Source organism: Orycteropus afer, unplaced genomic scaffold (assembly GCF_000298275.1).
Source record: "Orycteropus afer afer isolate SDZICR_OR568_19922 unplaced genomic scaffold, OryAfe1.0 scaffold00479, whole genome shotgun sequence".
Classification (NCBI taxonomy): domain Eukaryota; kingdom Metazoa; phylum Chordata; class Mammalia; order Tubulidentata; family Orycteropodidae; genus Orycteropus; species Orycteropus afer.
Genome location: NW_006922066.1, coordinates 646,886 through 661,250, shown reverse-complemented (window position 1 = coordinate 661,250; position 14,365 = coordinate 646,886).

Sequence of the window (14,365 nt, the reverse complement as noted above, 5' to 3'; positions counted from 1 at the left end):
GGGCAATCCTACTTCCGTAGTGATACTGCCTCGGAAACCCAAGGAGAGGTCGCTATGAGTCGGGTTTGACTCGACGGCACATAACAACAACAACATATACATATATGAGCTCAGAACAGACAGATGCATTAACAGGATACGTTAAAATACTGAATTACCATTTGATCAAATAGGGTAGCAAAACTAACCACTTTTGAAAAGGAATAGGTGTCTGGACAGGATTATCTTAGAAATTATGCATTGGATGGTTCATTTGGAAGGACTGGGTATAAAGACACATCAATTAAACTAAATTATAATCCAGCCATGAAACTATAAAGGCCTTCACTAGTGATGTGTCCTTGAAAAACTATATCTTTCAAGAAGGACTCATAAGAAGTGGGGCGGGGAACCCTTCATTAAGAGAGAGAGAATCTTAAACTCAAAAGATAATCTCAACATACTAATTAGTAGTAATGACAAAAATTGCTATTTACTTTGCAAAAATTTATTAAATTCATTAGTGGCCATTCAATGAGCAATGAATAAATGAACAAGTGTTCAAGGTTCTGAAAATTATAACAAAAATAAAGTATTGTTCCATTCCAGTGATAGGGCTCAGAAGAATTCAAAGTCCAGAGAAAGAGACAGACATATAATTATGTCAAAGTGGTAAGGACTCAGCAAGTCGTCAATGCAAGATGCGGTATCACAAGATGGAAGAAATACTTGATTTTCCCTGGAGCCCTTGGATCCAAGGAGCCCGTATCACAAAAGAAGAAGTTGTCAAACAGAATTCATTAAGGATGACTAGAAATTCACCAAGCAGATCAGAAAAGAAAAGGTGTTACAGACTTGTATGCAACACCATGGAGGAATGGACACATTAGATGAATATGAGAAATTACGAATTGTTTGTTAGGACTGGAGAATGGAATGTGTGTGAAATAATGCCAGAGTCAGAGGTTGCATGAGTATGTAGGGGTCTTCTGTGCCATGTTTCATGAAAAGATCATGAAAGGTCTTCTGTGCCATGTTTAGGGCTTTAGACTCCACCTTGAAAGATTCCTTAGGAGGAAATTGAATACTCACTACCTTAGTTATATAGTCACCTTCTAGAAGTTCTCATAATTTTTACCTTGCATGTTCTATAATAATTGACATAGTTAATTATTATATAGTCAATTATTACACCGTCAATTATTATAATGAAATGTGCAAAGACATAGAGTTAGAAAACCAAAAGGGAAGAACACATTCAACATTTCTCAAGCTGAAAGAACTGAAGCAAAAATTCAAGCCTTACGTTGCAAAATTGAAGGATTCTTTGGGAAAAAATATTGAATGATGCAGAAAACATCAAAAGAAGATTAAAGGAAAACACAGAGTCACTATACCAAAAATAATTGGTCAATGTTCATCTATTTCAGCAGGTGGCATATGATCAAGAACTAATGGTATTAAATGTCACTAAAGGAAGAAGTCAAAGTACTGAAGAAATTAGAGAAAAACAAGGCTCCAGGAATTGACCACTGAATACCCATTGAGATGTTTCAACACACGGATGCTACACTGGAGGCACATACTCATCTATGCCAAGAAATTTGGAAGACGGCTACCTGGCCAACTGACTGGAAGAGATCCATATTTGTACCCATTCCAAAGAAAGGTGATCCCACAGAATGTGGAAATTATCAAACCATATCATTAATACCACATACAAGTAAAATCTTGCTGAAGATAATTCAAAAATGATTGCAGGAGTCAATTGACAGGGAACTGACAGAAATGCAGGCTTGATTGAGAAGAGGACATGGAACAAGACATATCATTGCTGATGTCAAATGGATCTTGGCTGAAAGTGGAGAATACTGGAAAGATGTTTACTTCTGTTTTGTTTACTATGCAGAAGCATTTGACTGTGTGGATCATAACAAATTATGGATGACATTGAGAAGAATGGGAATTTTAGAGCACTTGATTGTGTTCATGAGAAACCTGTACATAGACGAGAAGGCTGTCATTCAAAAAAAACAAAGGGATACTGCATGGTTGAAAAACAGGAAGAGAGTGTGTCAGGGTCGTATCCTTTCACCATATTTATTCAATCTGTATGCTGAGCAAATAATCTGAGAAGCTAGAATATGTGAAGAAGAATGTGGCATCAGTATTAGAGGAAGACTCACTAACAGCCTGCAATATGCAAATGACACAATCTTGCTTGCTGAAAGTGAAGATGACTTGAGACACTTATTGATGAATATTAAAGTCTACAATCTGCAGTATAGATAACACCTCAACATAAAACAAAAGTCCCCACAACTGGACCAATAAGCAGCTTCATGATAAATGGAGAAAAGATTGAAGGCGTCAAAGATTTCATAGTACTTCGATCCATAATCAACACCCATGGAAGCAGCAGTCAAGAAACCAGATGACCTATTGCACTGGGCAAATCTGCTGCAAAAGACCACTTGAAGTGCTGAAGAGTAAAGATGTCTCCTTGAAGACTAAATTGTGGCTAACCTAAGCCATGATATTTTCAATTGCCTCATATGTGTGTTAAAGCTGGACAATGAATAGGAAGACTGGTGGTGTAGTGCCTAAGGCATTTGACTGCTAAGCAGAAGTCTGGCAGTTCAAACCCACTAGCCACTTCTCAGAAGAAAGTTGGGCAATCTACTTCCTTAGTAATACTGCCTTGGAAACTCAAGGAGGGGTGGCTATGAGTCAGATCCCACTTGACAGCAGTGAGTTTGGTTTTGAGTTTAGAAGAAGAGTTGACCCTTCTGAGTTGTGCTGGTAAAGAATACAGAAAGTACCATGGACTGCCAGAACTAACAAATCCTTCCTGGAAGAATTGCAGCTGGAATGCTCCTTGGAAGAGAGAATGGCCAGACTTTGTCTCACCTACTTTGGTCATTTCGTCAGAAGGGACCATTTCCTGGAGAACATATCATGCTTGGTAAAGTGGAGGGTCAGAAAAAAGAAAAAAAAAAAAATGGGAAGACCCTCAGTGAGAAGGATTGACACAGTGGCTGCAATGACAGGCTCAGGTATAGCAGGGATCGTGAGTTTGGCCCATGACCAGGCAGTGTTTCATTCTGTTGTACGCAGGGTTGCTGTGAGTTGGAGCTGACTCCACAGTGCCTAACGACAATAACAACGTGTTCTAGTAAGCATTTAATATCGACTGGGAGTGATATCGCTTCAGAAACCCAAGGAGGAGTCATTATGAGTCGGATCCGACTCAACGGCAGTGGGTTTGCTTTGGTTTTGATCTGTCATATAGGGTTTCTTGGAGTCAGAATTACTAGATGGCAGTGCGTTTCTGTTTATCTTTATGAGAGTTGGGTTATTCCCCATATGGGCCCACTTGTGACAGTGGAAATGTTTCTTTTTTAAGTGAGTCTGTTATTCTATCTCTTACCTATTTTACATGTTTATCTTTTAATGGCTCAGAATTATGAATTTCCTTTTGTCTTGGCAATGTGAGCTTCTTGGTGGTCTTTTTGTTTCCCTATCCACAGTAACTTAAAATATAGACTATCATCCTTCTTTTTAATGAAATCTTTTCTCACAACTCTTGGCTTTAGCTTTGGCTGCTTTCTATCAGATAACTTCTCTCTCCTCACAATTTCACAAAAGTAATGAATGATCTCAGATTTACATGTGACAAGAGAACAAAGAACCCAAAGGAGATTTAAAAATGAGTAAGAAAGCCAAAGAGAAAGAGTAATTGCCCCTGACAAAGGTTAATAGCAATTCAATAAAATATTGTGTGGGATCCAGGAAGGAATCTGAGGAAATGAATGACAGATGCAACTACCAAGAAGCAAATGACAGCTACTTAGAAGTGATAGGTTCAACAGCCTGTTGGGAAGTTCAAATGATTATAGCTACACAAAATAACATTAAAGGGGAATAATATACTACAATCATCATTGAACTAAATTCTACAGTGAACTAAAGCTTCAGAATGAGTTGTAGAACTTGGGAAGTTACATAAATTTGCTCATTCCTTTACCATATCAAATTAAGTACTTTCTCCCTTACTTGCATCAGTTGAATCTGCAGTATTTTGTGGTTGCTTTTTTTTTTTTTATTTATTTTATTGAAATAGTGCAGAGCCCTATTCTTTCACTCATCTGTTATTATGAAGGTGTGCATATATTTAGCCATCATGTAAATGTTATTCAAGATGCTCCCGAGATAAAATTGTAATACCTGAGAGGTTGCTGGAAATAAAGAACCCCTGGCTACAGCAAGATCCCCAGGTGTCTCATGTGCATGTAGAATTGAGAAGCATTGCTCTAGTGTTTGTGCACAGTAAAAGATAGTTGCACAGTGGCAAAACCTTACCTGAATGTTATTACTGTCATGCTTAATGCCAAAGAGCTGACTAATTCTAACTAGTAATCCTTGTAATACTGAAGTGGAGATTTTTCCATGCAAAAATAAAATGTCCATGGCCCAATTTCATTGACATCCTTTCTAACTTTCAGGGACTTCGTGTTTCTGGAGTATTAATTCCATATAGAAAGCGATCCCAGTGGTTACTGAGAAAAATACTAGCTATTATCACTGCCCATGAGATAGTATGATTTTCTTCTTGGTTTTCTTGATTGACTTATGCTCTCTTTCACCTCCCTAATTATGAGAGTTTCTCAAATATTCAGTAGTCTTCTCATTTCTTTACTCCATTTCTCCACTAAGCATTCATTAACTACTGTAAAATACAAGGGAATTGAACGTGAAAAGATAAATGGGGAATGAGCTAAGATAGACCACATCAGTTTGGTTGGTTTCTAAGGTAAATGAGAATGAACTTTTGGACTTCAAAGTTGTCTTCACTGAGAGTTATTACTGACTCAAGTATATAGCTGGCAGTGCAAAGGATAGAAATAAAATTGATTAGTATTAGTGAGTGAGTAGAAATGGTGTCCTGTTTCTCTCTGTTTCTTCATTGTGGAGTACCTGAGTTCCCAGATGGCTGGGAAATATGATGACACTACCACATCAGAGAAGCCAGGAAACACTGGACTCACAGACTTTTATTCCATTGGCCTAATAGAGGGGCCTCATCTGAATGCATAAATGTGTTCATTGTCATATTAGGCAATTCCTTCAGCACTACAGATACAGACTTCTCAGTGGTCTTGGTCTGCTATACCACATACCAGGATTTGCAGAAACTCAGAAACTAAGTCTGCTCTTCTCTCTCTCTACCATCTCCCTAAGACCAATTCTTTATTCTTAAGCTTTGTCTGCCAATTCTTGTCTGGTGATGCTCAGGTCTGCATCCCTCATCTTAAGCCCCATGTTATGGTCTACAATTCATATCATCATTTTCATTTATAATTCAACATGTCCTCAACCAACCTCACTACCTATCCCTTTAGATAGTGTACCCTTTAATTCCCCTATTTCAGTCTGGATTCATTATTCCACTGGTCACAAAGACTCAAAACATTGAAGACATCTTTAATTCTAATACTGGTTTATGTTCTACGTCAAATCAGTCACCAGGAGCTGTCAAGGCTTTTTGTGCAATATTCACTTATTCTTAAGTTCATACTCTCATCATTTCACAAATAACCACTACAGGAGCCTCCAATATGTAATACTTGCATGTGTTCTTTTTAGGTCTCCAACTATTCTTTAAGCCAATCCATCAAAACCTCCCTTTTACTGTTCGTACATATAATTTTCTACTTAGACATGGCATTTATAAATTGGAAGGATGTTTCAAAAGTTTTCTTCCTCAGATTCCTCATTTTCCAGAAAAGGAAACTGAAGCTCAGTGAGGTTGAATAAGTCATGTGTTAGTTGGCCAAACACATGAAAAACACATGTATTCTGATTTACAGATGATAGATTGTTTTTTAAAGAAAAAGATTCCTTATGAAATACAGTAGACATACCAAAAAAACACTATGAACCAATGACTAAGTTTAAGAAATAGTTTATTTGCTATTTAACTTGTGCTATGTAAATAATAAGTACCCCTGGTTGCATAACAAGCAATGAATTATTAAGAGTAAAAATGAATAATATGTTGTGGATTATCAGGCATACCATGGTTTGATATATGGTGGCAGAAAAGATGTGAAAGTACATTTTGTTCTGTGGGTAACTGGTAAAATTGAAGAGAGGAATTGAGATTCTCTTTAGAGAATTTTGAAGCACTAGGAAAATTATTATTTTTCTTGCTTTTGTTTTCTTCATCTGTAAAATGGAATTTGATACTATCAGGGTGGTGGTGAGGGGCAAATGAGTATTTGTGGAAGCATTTTGTAAATTTTTAATGCAACAACATAAAGGGAGTGCTGGTGGCATAGTGCCTAAGGCATTTGACTGCTAACCAGAAGGCTGGCAGTTCAAATCCACCAGCCACTCCTTGGAAGGAAGATTGGGCAATCCATTTCTGTAGAGACATTGCCTCAGAAACCCAAGGAGGGGTCCCTATGGGTCAAATCAACTCGATGGCAGTGAATTTTGGGGACTACATAGAAATCCTCTTTTGTAATTATTGCAAGTTTGTGTATTGCTCAGCTGCTAACTAAAAGGTCAATGGTTGGAAACCACCAGTCACTCTGTGGGAGTTCTGTAAAGATTACAGCCTTGGAAACCCTATAGAGAAGTTCTACTCTGTCCTATAAGGTCACTATGAGTCAATTTTGACTTGATGGCAAAGGCTTTTTTATTTTATTTTATTTTGGTTACACATACAGCAGGCAGGCAGTAAAGACTCATTGAGAATCTGGTTAACAAGAGAAGCTAAAAAAGAAAAAAAAAAAAAAAAGACAGATGTTCCAAGAGTGAAGACTGAAAAAATTCTTCAGGGATTATATTTGGAAGGAGCAAAACCATGTCTTTAACAATTGTTAATAGAAATAATAAAGTTCTCATTGCATAGCAAAAGAAAAGGAGCTACAGAATGGCAAACTTTAACATTGTTATCAAAATACAATTAGTCCCTTTTAAAACTATTATATAGCATATTAAATGCTCTTTTTATTAGTTCATAGGCAAATAAAAGGAAATGGAAAATGGAAATTAGATTGGCATCCATTAAAACCATAAGATCACAATAAAAATGCATGATATAAAAGTGAATATTTTATATTAAATTAGAGACACTGAATTGGAGTCTAAACTTATGGAGTTCAGAAGAACTTTAATGAGATCATTTCTAACAGTAATGAGAAACTAAACATGTAAGTTCAAATATCCTTTTTCTACACATTAAGGGAAAAATAGAATATAAATTAACTCATAATCAATATAGTTGCAATTAGAAGACAGTAATAATCACATGAGAAAAGATGTTGGAAAACCTTAATCCTAGTTAATAAGTACTTCCATTGTATGTTCTATCATTCTGAAATTATTAATCTCACTTTCCTTTAATTCACACAATGCTGTAAGAGGCACAGTCATTCATATCATGCTTCTTATTATTGAAAAACATAATATGATAATGAACTTGGTTATCTCCTTTATCTTTCACTACCTGTCTCACTAATATTTTCCTCCTTTGTTGAAGAGTGTGGTATTGTAATGGTCTGGTAGTCTGACTAAGAGATTTACTTGAATGAAATCCCTCCAATGTATTCGATTTTCCAATCTTGTATGTCCCTTTCATTTTGTCATACGGTGGGGGTTTACATGTTACTATGATGCTGGAAGCTGTACCATAGGTATTTCAAGTATCACCAGACTCGTTCATGATGTACAGGTTTTGGCAGAGCTTTCATACTAAGACATATTAGGAAGAAAGGTTTGGCAATCTAATTCTGTAAATTGGCTGATGAAAATCCTATGGATTACAAGAGAATATTATCCAGTATGGCACTGAAAAAATGAGCCCCCTAGGCTGAAACGAAAAAATAAATAAATAAAACCTCACTGCCATTGAGTCAATTCCAACTCATAGCAAAACCCAATGAGTTTCCAAGGCTGTAAATCTTTACAGAAACACACTGCCTCAACTTTCTTCCATGGAGCAGCTGGTGAGTTCAAACCACCAAACTTTTGGATAGCAGCCAAGTGCCTTAACCACTATACCATCAGAGTTCCTTCCCTAGGCTGGAAGGCATTCAAAATACACCAAACCAAACCAAACCAAACCCAAACTCACAGCCATTGAGTAGATTCTGACTCATAGCAACCCTCATTGGTTTTCCCAGGTGTAAATCTTTACGAGGTACATTGCCCAGTCATCCTTCCGCAGAGTGGCTGGTGGATTTGAACCTTCAACCTTCTGGTTAGCAGTCAAATGCCTTAGGCACCATGCTACCAGAGCTCTTTAACACAGTGGCTGTAAAAATGAACTCCAGCGTACTAAGCAATCCTAAAGATGATGCAAGACCGGTATTGTTTCTTTCCATTGTATATGGAGTCAGTATGAGTCAGACCCTACTCAATGGCACCTAACAACGACAACATCATATATGTCAGATGTGTTTTATTAATATCTTTAATATTTCTAATTTTTTAATTGGAATAGCTATGATTTTATGTAATTTATAAAGTTAAAAATAAATAACTTATTCATTATAAGCTATAATATAATCAATGTCTGGAAATCTGGAAGTTTATGTTATAAGAATTTATTGTTTGTTTGAAAAAATAGCCATAGTCATTTCAAATGAGCTAAGACTCCCAGAATTTGTGTTTGTGTAGTTAAAAGGTAAGCAGTGTGATTAAATATAAGAGGATAAGTGTTAATATATCATAATTCACCACTACCGTTACGACTTAAAAATTTTTATAAAATGTTTGACTCTTCTCTATAAGATCACAACTCACTCATCCAAATAAAAGACTTTGAGAAAAAAAAAAAAGAACTAGAAGAAAAATTGTCTGAAGTAATTATACCCAAGATTTTTTTAATATCAGGTATCATTGTATATTTCCTCAGGTATCATTGTATATTTCCAAGTAAAACCATAATCATATTAGACCAAGGGATCAGAAAAATATTTTAGGCCTTATCTTAGAATCTTATTCTTTCCATAAGCTCAAACCAAACACACTTCTGTTGAGTTGGTTCTGACTAAAGCAACCCTATTGGACAGAGTAGAAATTCCCCGTAGTGTTTTCAAGGCTGTCATCTTTACGTAAGCAGACTGCCACACCTTTCTACCATGGAGCAGCTGGTTCTTTGAGATTTATCAGTTCACAGCTGATTGCTTCATCACTGTATCACCAGGGCTCCTCTGTACTCTCTATAGAACAACCAAATATACTGAAAATTGCCCACAGGTGCCACTGAAGTGTTACTACTAAAAAATTCTGGAACTAAAACATTATCATGTTTTTGAAATTTTAATTTATCCATAGCAAAGATCATTTTTTGTTGTGGTTATTTAAACTTTTTAAAAAATTCTAAATAGCACAGTTATTTTGAAAATACATTAAGATAATGAAGTTGGCTGAATATAATTTACATGAAATTTCATTTCATTTTTATATTTCATTTTAATTGGATTGAGGCCAAACTTCCTGTCTTGAGGACTCAGCTGTTATTCTATAGAAGCACTTATTTGTGAAGTGGTAAGGGATCAAATACCTCATTGCACTCTCTCATCCAATGAAGAAAATGTATTCTAACTATTATTACTAATCATTCAATGACTTTTTGAAGACATCCAGCTATGTGAGTTTTCCTACCTTACAAGGCAAAATATTTAGGAGAGCTGAACGAGTGTGTATGGTCTTTGGGATTTTGTTGAATTTGTCCTATTGAAATTATATAGCTTTTTTCATAACTAAAATGATTTTTCAAATAAGAAGATATATACCTTTATTTTTAATTTTTATAATTTATTTTATTTTTATTGTATTGTTGAGAATATACACAGCAGAATGTATGCCAAGTCAAGAATTTCTACATGCATAGTTCAGTGACATTGATTACATTTGTTCAGATGTACAATCATTCCCACCCTCCATTTTCTGAGTTGTTCCTCCCACATTAACTTAGCTAACTGACCCCTAAGTTTCCTATCTTATCTTTCAAGTTACTGTTGTCAATTTGATCCCATATAGATAGATTTTGAAAGAGTACAATGATCAAAGCAGACATTCTTTACTTGTTCAGCTAAATTATTTTTTGGTTTAAGGAAGACTTCAGGGATACTTTTGGCTAAAGTTTAAAGATTATCTCAGGACAATATTTTCAGGGGTTCTTCCAGTCTCCATGGCTCCAGAAAATTGCTGATCCAGGAACATTTGAAATTCTGCTCTTCATTTTCCCCCTTTTGATCAGAATTCTTCTGTAGAATCTTTGATCAAAATATTCAGTTATGGTTGCCAGGAACCATTGTGTTCTTCTAGTCTCATGACAAAGGAAGTAGTTGTTCAAGGAGGACAATTACCTATACATTCCATTTCCTCTTCTGTGTTAGCTAAGGTTGTACATTATCTTGACTGAATTACTTACACATTCCATTTCCTCTTCTGTGTTAGGTAAAGTTGTATATTACCTTGACTGGGCCATGTTTCTAAGTGATTTAGCAGTTATGATGTAGTCACCCCCCATGATGAGATCTGATATAATGCAATCACCTCCATGATGATATCATCTATGAGTAGCTGATCAGTTGAAAGAAAATTTTTTCGGGGTGTAGCCTGCTTCCAGTATATATGGAAACGCTCTGGCAAAGCTCTGTAGCTTTTTGCTCTATTTTGATCCTGCATCTGGCTTGTCATCATCTCCAGTTCTTGGTTGTCAATCAGTAGCCTGCCATATTGCCTTCTAAGCTTGGGATTGTTACCTTCTCACCCTGTGAGCCAACAGCCTGCCATCTTACCTACCAATCTTTGATTCCGCATCCTCCAAAACCAGCAGCCTGCTGTATTGCCAGTTGTCAGCTTCTGCAGCTTTATGAGTCAAGAGAGGCCTCCAGCTTGATGTTTGACCCCCAGATTTGAGACTTATCAGTCTCTGCAACTTTGTGTGCCATTCCTTGAGGTAATTTTCTCTCTCTCTTTTTCTGTATACATATACATATTTCACTGGTTTTGATTCTCTAGAGAACTCAGCCTAAAATATCCTCCTATTTCTGACTCTCCTTCTTCCTCTTTTACTCCAGAAGAACAGAGATCTGTTGCTGGTGGGAATGCGAAATGCTACTGCTGTTGTGGAAAAAAAGTGTAGCAGTTCCTAAAAAAACCTAAAATTAGAATTACCATATGGCCCAGCAATTCCACTCCTAGCATTATACACAAAAGCCTTAAAAGCAGAGACTCAAAACAGTGTTCATTACAACACTCTTCACAATATCCAAAAGGTGGAAACAACCTAAATGCCCATCAATGGATGAATGAATATACTATTATGTTTTAAGCTTCAATCGACACATTATATGAAAACTTTGCTCTCAGCACATTTTATTTGAATGTTATTTCCAAGTAAAATAATTTGTTACTCTGGAGAATACCATCATCTCTAATACACTATCAGCACAGTCATTAAAGTTTCTCCATTTTAAAATGAAATTAAAAACATGAAAACTTGTGATTTATGACCAACCAGTAACAGAATATTTATACATTTGAAATCTTCTCATGAACCTACAATTGGTTTAAACAAAATGATATATGAATATATTTCCTATAAAGTGTTAAGCTTCAAGATTTCATGGGGCTTTGTAGAGATGTTGTTTTAGGTGCTGTCAAGTCGCTGACAGACCATGGAGACCTTATATACAACAGGACGCAATACTGCACAGTCCTGCACTGTCCTCACAAGGTTCCTGTGCTTGAGACTACTGTCGCAGCCCCTAACTAAAGTATGAGAGGTGGAGTCTTGCCTTCCTTGCATCTAAGGAGCATTGTGGCTGTACTTCATCCAAGACAGATTTGTTTGTTCTTCTGGCAGCCCATGGTATGTTCAGTATTCTTCACCAATGCCGTAGTTCAAATGCATCAATTCTTCTTCAGTATTCCTCATTGCTGATCTAGCTTTTATATACACATGAGGCTATTGAAAATACCATGGTTGGGCCAGGTTCTCCTGAGTCTTCAAAATGACATGTTTGCTCTTTAATAATTTAAAAAGTTCTTTTGCAGCAGATTTGCCCAATGCAATACATTTATGGCTTGACTGTTGCTTTGATGGCCATTGATTGTGGATCCAAGTCAAATGAAATCCTTAACATACTCAGCATACAGATTAAATAAGTGTGGTGAAATGAGGAAACCCTGATGCAAACCTTTCATAATTATAAATGAAACGATATCACCTTTTTCTATTTGAATAACCAGCTTTTTGTCTATGTGTAGGTTCCTCACCAGCACAGTTAAGTGTTCTGGAATTCCTATTTTTCATAATGTTACCCATAATTTGTTAACATACCTATAGTCAAATGCCTCTGTATAGTCAATAAAACTTAGGTAAACATATTTCTGATATTCTCTACTTTCTGCCAACATCCATCTAACATCAGCAATGATTTCCCCCATTCTATATAATTTTCTGAATCCTGCTGAATTTCTGGCAATTCCCTATGTATTGCTGCAACATTTTTTAAATTATCTTCAGCAAAATTTTACTTGTATGTGATATTAATAATATTGTTTTATAATTTTCACATTCTGTTGAATCACCTTTTTTTGTAGTGGGCAAAATGGATCTTTTCTAGTCAGTACATTTTCCAGGTACCTGTCTTCCAAATTTCTTGCAATTGATGAGTGAGTACTTCCAGTGTTGCATCTGTTTGTTGAAACCTTTCAATTGGTATTCCGTCAGTGCCTGGAGCCTTGTTTTCTGCCAATTCCCTCAGTGCAGCTTGGGCTTCTTCCTTCAATACCACCACTTCTTGATTAGATGCTACCTCTTGAAATGGTTGAATGTCAACCAAGTCTTTTTGATGCAGTGATCACGTGTATTCCATCCATCTTCCTTTGATGCTTCCTGCCTCGTATAATATTTTATCCATAGAATCCTTCTGTATCGCAACTCAAGACTTGAATTGTTTCTTCAGTTCTTTCAGCTTGAGAAATGCTGAGCATATTCTTCTCTTTTAGTTTTCTAACTCTATTATAATACTTCGTCTTCTTGAGCCACCCTTGGAAATCTTTACAGTTCTTTCATTTCATTTCTCTAATTCACTTTAGCCACTGTCTGTTCAGTAACTAGTTTTAGAGTCTCTTCTACTATCCATTTAGATCTTTTCTTTCTTTCTTGTCTTTTTAATGACCTTTTACTTTCTTACTGCATGCTGTCCTTGATGACATCTAACACCTTCTCTGGATCCAATCACTGGTGTTCAATGTGTCATATCTATTCTTAAGGTGGTCTCTAAATTCATGTTGGATATACTCAATGTTGTACTTTGGCTCTCATGAATCTGTTTTAATTTTCTTCAGCTTCAGCTTGAACTTGCATATGAATATTTGATGGTCTATTCCACAGTCAGCCCCTAACCATTTTTTGACTTATGATACAGAGCATCTCCCTCATCATTTTCCTCAGATATGGTTGATTTGATTCCTATGTATTCCATCTGACAAGGCCCACATGTATAGTCACCATTTATGTTATTGAAAGAAGATATTTGGAGTAAGTAAGTTGTTGGTCTTCCAAAATTCTGTCATGTGAACTCCAGAGTTATTTCTACTACTAAGGTCTTATTTTCCAACTACCAATCCTTCTTTGTTCCCAATTTCTGCATTCCAATCACCAGTCATCTTTATTCCATGTTTGATCAATTTTAGACTGCAGAAATTGGTAAAAATCATCAATGTCTTCATCTTTGGCTTTAGTGGTTGGTGCATATATTTGAGTAATAGTCATATTAACTGATCCTCCTTGTATGTGTATGGCTATTATCCTATCACTGACAGTACAAATGAGCTAGTTCATCTTCTTATCCAGGATTTGAATATTCTCTGCAATACCCTCAAGGTTTTGAGTTCTAGAAATTTCATTATTGCATCATAATTATTTAAAAATTTATGAGTTCTTAGTACAATTCCATGGTAAAGTTGAATGTAGAAAGTTCTGTGTGCAAATGAAATCTGTGTTTACAGAATACTGTAATTATATTATTTGATTTTCTGTTACAATATAATCGCTTAAGGTTATTAAATTCAGTGTTAACAATTTTGTGAGTTTTATGTGTCATTGATCTATATACTTAGCTTTACCTTAACATTGATTAGAATTTAGGATCTTATTTCTTGCCTCTTAGGAAATGAATATATTTCATAGAGAATAAGATTAATATCTTGCTTCAGGAAAGTTATCATAGACTCCCCTTGTCATATTAGGAGCTCTGGTGATGTAGTGCCTAAGGCATTTGACGGCTAACCAGAAAGCTGGCAGTTCAAACCCACCAGCCACTCCTAGGAAGGAAGGTTGGGCAATCTACTT